Source organism: Silene latifolia, chromosome 2, assembly GCF_048544455.1.
Source record: "Silene latifolia isolate original U9 population chromosome 2, ASM4854445v1, whole genome shotgun sequence".
Classification (NCBI taxonomy): Eukaryota; Viridiplantae; Streptophyta; class Magnoliopsida; order Caryophyllales; family Caryophyllaceae; genus Silene; species Silene latifolia.
In genome coordinates this window covers 113,274,683-113,285,001 of record NC_133527.1, presented here as the reverse complement: position 1 = coordinate 113,285,001, position 10,319 = coordinate 113,274,683, and the positions used below count along the sequence as shown (strand labels likewise).

General features: G+C 40.3%; 1 non-coding gene across 1 annotated transcript; it reads left to right on the top strand.

The window, feature by feature from the left end:
• The first annotated feature begins 256 nt into the window (after positions 1-256).
• LOC141644465 (small nucleolar RNA R71) lies at positions 257-363 on the top strand. Its single transcript, XR_012544081.1, has one exon. It is a non-coding gene; the product is annotated as a small nucleolar RNA R71 (small nucleolar RNA).
• The last annotated feature ends 9,956 nt before the right edge of the window (positions 364-10,319 follow it).

Below are 10,319 nucleotides of genomic sequence, written 5' to 3'. Positions count from 1 at the left end.
CTTCAAATTGATTGTGTCAATGTGATCACTAAGTTGAGCACCCAATTGAGTAACGGAGTCCACTTCATGCTTTCCTCCTCTAGTAGCCTTACGAGGTCTACTATATTGTGAGTTATGGACCGCCATTTCCTCAATTTTGTTCCATGTTTGATTGTCATCAACTTCGGTGAACATTCCAATTGATCCCATGTTGAGAATGTTCCTTGAATCTTCATATAAACCGTTCCAAAATTGTTGTACCAAGAACCATTCGCTAAGTCCATGGTGGGGACATGAGCGACAAATTCCCTTGAACCGCTCCCAAGCTTCATACAAAGATTCTTCATCCCTTTGCTTAAAACCCGTAATTTGAGCTCTTAGCATGTTAGTCTTTTCCGGTGGGTAGAATTTTTTGTAGAAAGCTAGAGCCAACTTCTTCCAAGAATCAATTCCGAGAGTGGCCTTATCAAGGCCCTTCAACCATTGTTTCGCGGTGCCAATTAGAGAAAAAAGAAATAAGACCCATCGAATTTGGTCTTGAGTTACACCGGTTTGAGAAATCGCATCACAATAGTCACAAAAGGTTTCCATATGAGAATGAGGGTCTTCACTTGGCATCCCCCCAAATTGGCTCCTTTCGACTAATTGGATAAAGGCGGATTTGGCAATAAAATTTCCGGTTAGATGTTGTGGTGTGGGAGTACCATTGGGTAGGTTCTCCTCGGTGGGTACGGAATGTGACGAAAACTTAGGCATTGTAGGTTGATTTTGTGAGGTATTTTGTAATGGGTTCTCCTCACCTTCTCTTGCAAAAGGGTTGATGAACTCAATAGTTGGTTGAACAACCTCACTAATACCTCTCAAATTCCTCCTAGCAAATCTCCTATTGTTTGTCAAGGTTCTTTCAATTTCTCTGTCAAAAGGTAACAAATCACCTTGTGACCTTCTAGACATGCAAAATATCAAACAACTTGAAAACAATTAGAACAAACCTTGAGGAGTTTTACTTCCCCAAGGCAAAGAAAGACACAACTAATAACAATGTAAGAGAATCTAAATCAAGTAAACACCATCCCCGGCAACGACGCCAATTTTGATCGGTCCGTTTCGTGTTCACAATTAAAGGTGTGGTCGTTGGGTCACGTCCGAATCAAAACAAAATTTATAGCTTCACAAACAACTCTACAATTAGTAAAGAGGCAAGTAAAGGTCGGATCCCAAGGGACGGGAATTGAGATGAGATTTCTATTGAAACTAGTGGTGTCTTAGGGGTGTCACAATTTGGGTTGATGTAGAAGGTCACTAAACTAAAATAGCAATGGAAATAAACAAGCAAGATGAATTAAAAGGTTGTAAACAATTGATAAAAAGCACTAGGGTGTCATGGGGTCATAGGGGAATCATGGGAATTGATCATACAAACATGTTCTCAAATTATAAGCAAGTAATAATTATTGTGATGGATTGAGTTGGGTTATATCTTACAATCCTAGGAAAGTTTGGGTCCCGGAGCCGAATCGATTAGATTGTACAACACCTACAAGTCGACTTAATCTTCCCTACTCAACAACATGCATGGTCTAATGAGACTCGAGTTGGTTTATGTCTTACAAGTCTCATTGAAAAGATAGGTGATGGGTAAAAAATGCAAGGATTCATAGGCTCGCATTTCATCAAACATAACATGTGCATGAGTTGAGATCAAAACAAGCAAGCAAATAAATCACGAAAGCATATTAATTTAAGCATGAATCATTCCCCATGTTGGTTTCCCCTAATTACCCATTAACCCTAGCTAGGTGACTACTCACTCATTATCATGTTGATCATGCTAGCAAGGTTGTCAATCATACCAACAAAAGGAAACATGATGAATAAATGAAAGTAATTAGCAATAATTAAAAAGGGATTAAGAGAATTATACCTACTAATGATTCCAATAATAAAGAAAAGATAAAAGAAGTACTTGATGCTTGATTGAGAGGTTGTCAATCTCCCAATAATAACCCAAATAATCTTCAATCACCCAAAATAAAGGATGAACAAAAGAGAGATTAAGGAAATAAAACTTGTATTAGAACTTGATTAATTGTTGATTACAAAACTAAAGAGAGATTTGATTGGTATTAACTACTCTAAGAATTGATAAGAAGAACATACTCTTCTAATTAGACTAATGGGGTATTTATAGTGGAAATTAGGGGGATGCATTAGGGTTAACTAAGGGCTAAACTAGTAATTACACTTTTTAGATTGAGCTGGGAGGAGCCAATATTTTTCGAAGGAAGGGCTTCTTTCTTTGTAGCTTGGAGAAGACGAAATTGTGTTGTACAGGAATCCGTGCGTTTTGGAGTCGGGACGGGCGGATTCTGGCGGTGGAACACGGGCGGCTTCAGGGGAATCCGGGCGGATTGTGGTGGTGGCAAACCCGAGCGTCTTGGGATGAAACCGCACGGATTGTGCATATGGAGGACGGCCGAATTGTAGACAATCCGCACGGATTGTTCCTCAGCAACATTTCTTCTTCTTTTCTTCCCTTTTTTTCATAAATTCCTTGGGGATTTCCTTGGGGACTCAAGGATCCTTTCTCAACATTACTCATCTACTATAATATGTACAAAGGCCTTCTAATCTTGTCTCTTCTTGATGCTTGGTCATTGAATTCGATCAATTTAGTCTCGTTTTGCCATGAAAATGCAAGATTTGCACTCCTTTCCTACCAAGGGATCAAAATGTAAAAGAATATGCAAAACAAAGAACTAAAGTTAATAAATGACCCAAATATGCACTAAAAAGCATGGGAACAAGGCTAATTCGGGGGCTAAATATGCGCTTATTATGGTCACATCAATATCATCATGTCTCGGATGTGGCGTAGTCAATCAATGTAAACAAGGATGAACAAACACAATATATACAAACAATATATACAAGTCTACACTACAAAGGAAATGAACTTGTTTTTGGATTTTTGATTTTACAATTTTTTTGGATTTTTCGAAATTTTTGATTTTTTTGGATTTTGTATAAAATTCAAGTTAGAATTTCTCATCCCCACACTAGTATGGGCATTGTCCTCAATGGCCAATACGATAGGAAATAATGCAATGACTATGCATGATTTCTAAACTAAATGCAAACTATACTAAGCTACACTACATGATGCATGTGTTTTTGTTATGGCGAAGAGCATAATTTAAATTAGCTCCCACTGCATATGCATGGACTTCCCCAAACCAAAATAGACATTATTTCTAATGTTATGAATTTTGGGGGAGTTCATGCACATGGAATGCAATGCATGAAACTAAATATTTTCATTTTGGATTTTACAAGTCGGGAACAATAATAATGAACACCTTAATGAAGCCAAGGTGTTAGTCCTCCAATGTTGCTAGGACTCCAATAAAATGATCAAAACAAATATGGTATAACAAATTATCAAAACATCAAATTCTTTTCAAGAAAATTAAAGAGAGAAGGGATAAAGGAAACTTCACTTAAGCCTTGATGGGTGCCTCTTGCCCGCTCCATTAAGCTATGAAGAGATCTCTAGAGATCGCCATCCTCCCCCTCTAAGTCACTATCTCAAGCTTCTTTGGATGCATCACTTGCATTGAAGTGCATGAACTCATCTCCCTCACTATTGAGCTCCACCATATCTCCACCACAAGAGTTATCACTCCCTTCGCCTTTTTGCCCATTTGCTCCTTCATTGGTCCTTGCCGAGTTTGGGAAGAGAATGTCCATTTGGGCCCAAGAGGGAAACATTCCCTCCTCGCTAACCTTCCCTTGTTGAACCAAATGGTGGAATTGTGGGTATAGAGCATAGTAGTTATCCATGGCGGCTTCATATTGGCGGAGATGCGTGTCTTGGAGAATCCCCGTCACAAAATCGTCTTGAGGAAGGATGAAGGGGTTGGGGTGATTGTAAAGTTCATATTGAAAAGGGTGGGGAGGTATCTTGATCTTTTCATTTTGTTATTGTGGCTCGTTTTGTTGTTGTTGGGGTTGTGGTGGTGCTTGATTTGCTTGGTTCGGGTTTGTGGGGATGAGGTATGACGGGATTGGGGATAGAGGGCCCCTCCTTGGTGAAATTCTCAGTAAACCGCTCATTGGAAAATAGATAGGATTGCTCCCTTTTGTTATCCATTTCATTCTCTTTCAAAACCCTCGTGGGTTATCCAATGATGTTGCACAAGGATTAGCTCCTCATTTATCCTTGTATTTCCCGGAAGGGGAGTGTACTCATTGTTCTCATTGAACCTCGGATTGAAGTGTTTCGCAAGTCTTGTAATGAGTCCTTCATTGACGATATGCTTCATCCCATCGTCGTCCCCATTTCGAAATTTAGCCCATTTCTCAAGGAGTACAAGTGGTTCATTAAAATGATATCAACTTCTTCCTTGGATCTCAAGGTATGATTCCATGAATACGAGATCAAGCTCATTCACAATTGCCGGGTCTCGGCGTGCGAGGATAGTTCCGGATAAGAACCGGTAAGTGAGCCTTAGAATAGGGTTTTGGATGTGAAATGCCAAACATTCCTTGATATACAAAAAGTCTCGACCGGTCATGGCTCTCCACAATGGTGCCACACTATACTTCTTTGGTCTTGATGTTCGGGTAGGCGAAACATCCAAACCGAGCACATTTGCAAACTCAACAAGAGTCATCATCCTTGTTACATTCTCCAATCTAAAATCTATGCAAATCGTTTTGTTCAAAGTTGTGATCTTTAAGAAACTTAAGAACTCAGGAACAAGAGGTCGGTAGGTTTGCTCATGTAGGTGAAACAAGGTAGAAAGACCGAACAACTCAAAAAGGGCTTCCGTTTGATGGTATATTCCAAGCTTTCTTAATGTTTTATGGCATAGAAATTTGGTAGGAAGAATATTCTTACCAAGTAGTCGGTGAAACACAAGCCTCTGAACATCGTTCACAAACTCAATGTTGGAAAAATCGTCAAGCTTGGTGAGATCCACAATCTCTTCATGTTCCCTCCTTAGAGTGTTGATGTGAGAAGTAGATGAGATTCCTCTCACTCTTGGTCTTCTTATTTCCCTAAATAAAGATTCTCTTGGTCCCATTCTTTGATTATAGATTTGGAATTTGATTTATTGAAAGATGGAGATGCTCTTTGTGAAGTAGATCTTGCTTTTGAATCTTTTTGAAACCCTAGAATTTGGGGGTTTTTTTTTTTGTGGAGTGAATGAGTGCTTGAGATATGTTTTGGAGTCATAAGAGAGGTGGTTTTTATATTGTAAGTGGAAAGAAAGATGAGGTGTCACAAATTGTGTGGTGGGGGAGAAATTAGATTGCGAAAATCGGGAATAAAAGAAGCAGGGGGACGAGCGGATTCGTCATCGGGACGCTCGGATTTCTGGGTACTGGGACGAGCGGATTCTCTGGAGGACGCTCCGATTCTCTTACAGAGAGAAATTACAGATTTTGAAGTAGCTAAGACGAGCATATACATATCGGGACGAGCATCTTGCAATAGTGAGACGAGCGGCTTCGCTGGGAGACGCTCGGATTTTCTTACAGCGAGAAATCCCAGAAATTATTTCTAATGAGACGAGCGTATTCCCAATGCGATGGGCGTCCAGATCAAGACGAGTGGATTAGTACTTGGGACGCTCAGATTTTGGATCAGAACAAAACAGCTGCTTGTCAGCTCTCGTAGGACGAGCGGATTCCCTGTGCGACGCTCGAATTTCCTGCTTGGACGAGCGTCTTCCTCTTAGGACGCTCGGATTCCTCCTGCCCTTATTTCACTTGGGTAGAAATGTTTCCCCACACTTAAAAATTAGTTCCTTCATTCATAAAAAGGATTAGTGACCCTCCCTCACTTACTCTCATGGAAAGAATCATGTTTATGATAGAAATGCAATAAAATTAAAAGTACAAGTAAGAAGGGTTAGTATATTTACAAGTGGTGGTTTAGGGAGGACTCCACCAAACAATCCTTTTGATGATCTCTTCAAGGATGAGGAGGCCCGAGGTAGGTGACCTCGACCTCTCCAATGAATGCTCCCTCATAATATGGCTTCAATCTTTGGCCATCGACCTTGAATTTGCTTCCATCTTCGGATTTGATCTCAAAGTCTCCATACTTCCCTACCTAGGTGATCACATAAGGACCCATCCACCTAGAGTTCAACTTCCTGGGAAAGAGTCGATATCGGGAATTGAATAGAAGGACTTTATCTCCTTTGTGCAGGGCTTTTTGCTTGATTCTCTTGTCATGAAGCAACTTTGTCCTTTCCTTGTAGATCTTGGCATTCTCATAAGATTGTAGTCGGAATTCTTCTAACTCCTTGATTTGTATCATCCTCCTTTGACCACTTAATTTGAGATCAAGGTTGAGAGCTTTGATTGCCCAAAAATCTTTGTATTCTAACTCAATTGGCAAGTGGCATGCCTTCCCATAGACAAGCTTGTAAGGGGAAGCTCCTATGGGAGTCTTACAGGCCGTCCTATAAGCCCAAAGAGCGTCATCAAGCTTCATGCTCCAATCTTTACGAGTCTTGTTTACAACTTTCTTAAGAATTTGCTTGATCTCTCTATTTGAAACTTCAACTTGACCGCTTGTTTGAGGATGGTATCCTAAGCCGGTTCTATGTTGAACACCATATTTGGTCAAAAGCGATGTGAGCTTCTTTTTGTGACAATGCATTCCTCCATCACTTATGATTGCTCTAGGGACTCCGAATCTTGGGAAGATTATTTTCTTAAAGAGCTTAGTGACCGTTTTTGCATCATCGGTTGGGGTGGCAATTGCCTCCACCCATTTTGAGACGTAGTCTACGGCCACAATGATATATTTGTTTCCTTTGGATGTCACGAACGGCCCTTGGTAGTCAATCTCCCAAACGTCGAAGATCTCCACCTCTAGTATGCCCCTTTGTGGCATTACATTCCTCCAAGAGATATTCCCCATTCTTTGACAAGCATCACAATGAAGGATGAATTCCCTTGCATATTGGAACATCGTAGGCCAATAGAAGCCCGATTGAAGAAGTTTTGCAATGGTTCTCCTAGCTCCATGGTGTCAACCATAAGGTGATAAGTGTAATCCTTCCAAAACTCCTTGAATTTCCCATTGAGGGATGTACCTTCGGTAGAGCCCATCACTACACTCCTTGTAAAGATTTGGGTCATCCCAAAAATACCTCTTTACTTCGAATAAGGACCTCTTCCTTTGGTTGTAGTTTAAGTTTGGAGGGAGTAATCTTCCAACAATGTAGTTGGCATAATCGGCAAACCATGGGGTGATATGTCTCTCAAGTTGTGTTTGAATAGACATCAAGATATCATCGGGGAAAGAGTCATTGATCGGTGTTTCTCATTCTTCATCATGAAACCGGATCCTTGACAAGTGATCCGCCACTACATTCTCGGCTCCTTTTTTATCTCTTATTTCCAAGTCGAATTCTTGAAGAAGCAAAATCCATCTCAAGAACCTTGGTTTTGCCTCTTTCTTTATCAAGAGGTGTCGAAGGGCACGGTGATCCGAAAAGACAATCACTTTGGATCCAAGTAAGTAGGAACGGAATTTGTCCAAAGCATAGACAATGGCAAGAAGCTCTTTCTCGGTGGTATCATAGTTCACTTGGGAAGAATCAAGAGTCTTGTTTATATAGTAGATAGCATGTAGAGCTCTCCCTACCCGTTGGCCAAGAACCGCTCCAACGGCGTAGTTACTAGCATCACACATAATCTAGAACGGTAGTTCCCAATTCGGTGGTTGAATGATCGGTGCCGAGATTAGTGCTTCCTTGATTCTATTAAAGGCTTCAATACACTCATTAGTGAAATGGAATTGGGCATCTTTAAGTAAGAGTTGAGTGAGGAGTTTCGCGATTTTTGAGAAATCTTTTATGAAACGGCGATAGAAACCCGCGTGACCGCGAAAACATCTCACCCCTCTAACATTCACGGGAGGTGGGAGTTTCTCTATCACCTCAACCTTAGCTTTATCTACCTCGATGCCCTTTTCCGAGATTAAATGACCCAAAACAATTCCTTCATTGACCATGAAGTGACACTTTTCCCAATTCAAAACGAGACTAACATCTTCACATTTTTGCAATACAAGAGAAAGATTATGCAAGCATGAATCAAAGTCTTTTCCAGAAACGCTAAAATCATCCATAAAAACTTCCATTATGGTCTCTAGGTAGTCGGAGAAGACACTCATCATGCATCTTTGGAAAGTAGCGGGGGCATTACACAAGCCAAAAGGCATTCTCCTATATACAAAAGAACCATAAGGGCATGTGAAGGTGGTCTTGTGTTGGTCATCCGGGTGTATAGGGATTTGAAAGAATCCCGAATACCCGTCAAGGTAGCAAAAGAACTTGTTGGAGGCTAGCCTCTCAAGCATTTGGTCAATGAATGGTAGGGGGAAATGGTCCTTTCTTGTTGCGGAATTCAATTTTCGATAGTCAATACACATACGCCAACCGGTGATCTTCCTTGTGGGTATTAGCTCATTCTTTTCATTTGTCACTACCGTGGTACCTCCTTTCTTAGGTACCACTTTAACGGGGCTAACCCACAAAGAGTCCGATGTGGGATATATGATTCCCGTATCAAGTAATTTCATAATCTCTCCTTTAACAACTTCTTGCATGTGGGGGTTTAATCTCCTTTGAGATTGGATGGTAGGTCAATGGACCTCCTCTAGATGAATTCTATGCATACAAAAGTTGGGACTTATCCTCTTAAGGTCATCTAGACTATAACCTATAGCCTTTTCATGTTGTTTCAACACATCAAGCAATTTTCCCAATTGGTTTCCATCAAGTTTGTCATTAACAATCACGGGTTTGGTCTTAGATTCATCAAGATAAGCATATTTCAAATTTGGGGGAAGGGATTTTAAAGTTGGAACTTGTACCTCACTTTCCTCCATTGAAGGTTCATTGAGAACTTGCTCCATTTCCATTAGACACTCCATTCTCATGGCATATTCAACTTGTTCTTCAAGCTCACTAATCTCATAATACTCAAATTCCATGACAAATTCTTCTTGCTCTTCGGTTTGTATGATGTCCTCTATGATTGCTTGCTCTTGTTCCATAGGTTGATATGCTTCCACAAGGATGTTATGTACTAATTCGGATTGCTCATGAGTAATTTCTTTGTTAGCTAGAGCGGCCTCAAGAAGATCTACCTCCAACTCCCAATGCATATTTTTGGCCTCACTTGCTTCCAAGGCTTCCAATGCTTGCATGGGGTCTTTGAAGAAAGGTATACTCAAGTGGTCCTCAACAAAACAATCTATAATATCCATCTTGCAAAATATCGAACAACTTGAAAATATTTAGAACAAACCTTGAGGAGTTTTACTTCCCCAAGGCAAAGAAAGACACAACTAATAACAATCAAAGAAAATCAAATCAAGTTAACACCGTCCCCGGCAACGGCGCCATTTTTGGTCGGTCCGCTTTGAGCTTAGATTTCGGTTACTTGTCGTTAGAAGCACCTAGACCAAAACAATATTTATAACTTCACAAACAACTCTACTACTAGTAAAGAGGCAAGTAAAGGTCAGATCCCAAGGGACGGGTATTGATGTAGGATTTTCGATTGCAAGTAGTGGTGTCTAGGGGTGTCACAATTTGGGTTGAGATAAGAAGATCACTAAACTAAATAACAATAAAAGTAAACAAGTATGATGACTAAAATGAGGTGTAAACAATTGATTAAAAGCACTAGGGTGTCATGGGTTCATAGGGGATTCATGGGAATTGATCATACAAACATATTCTCAAATTATAAGCAAGCGATTATTGTTGTGATAGGATCGAGTTGGTTTATATCTTACAATCCTAGGAAGGTTTGGGTCCCGGAGCCGAATCGATTAGATTGTACAACACCTACAAGTCGACTTAATCCTCCCTACTCAACTATATGTGTAGATACCTCATTTCTGCACCTCCCGCAAACCACCAGGTGATGATTGGGCCGCATGTTTGGTACGCGGAACGATTTGTGACAGTTCATAAGTTTATCGTCAAGTGATCGCTCAAACACTGATGTCTACCTCTTAGTTATCATCTACGCGCCGATACGGTCGTTTTGACAGTAATTAGAGTACATTTGGAGTCCGGGCCTAAAACCGTCTTCATTTTCTGATAACCGTTAAATCCCCAGTCAGAATGTTCTGGAATGTTCCGGATATTTCTATTCCATATTTTATAAATATTTCACAATCTTTTATTCTTGGGTAAACAATTTCCCGTAATATTCATACAAAATATTAAGGAAAACCAAATTATCCCGTTATTCCATAATTTAAACACAGAAATCTTTCTTCCACAGGAGGAAAC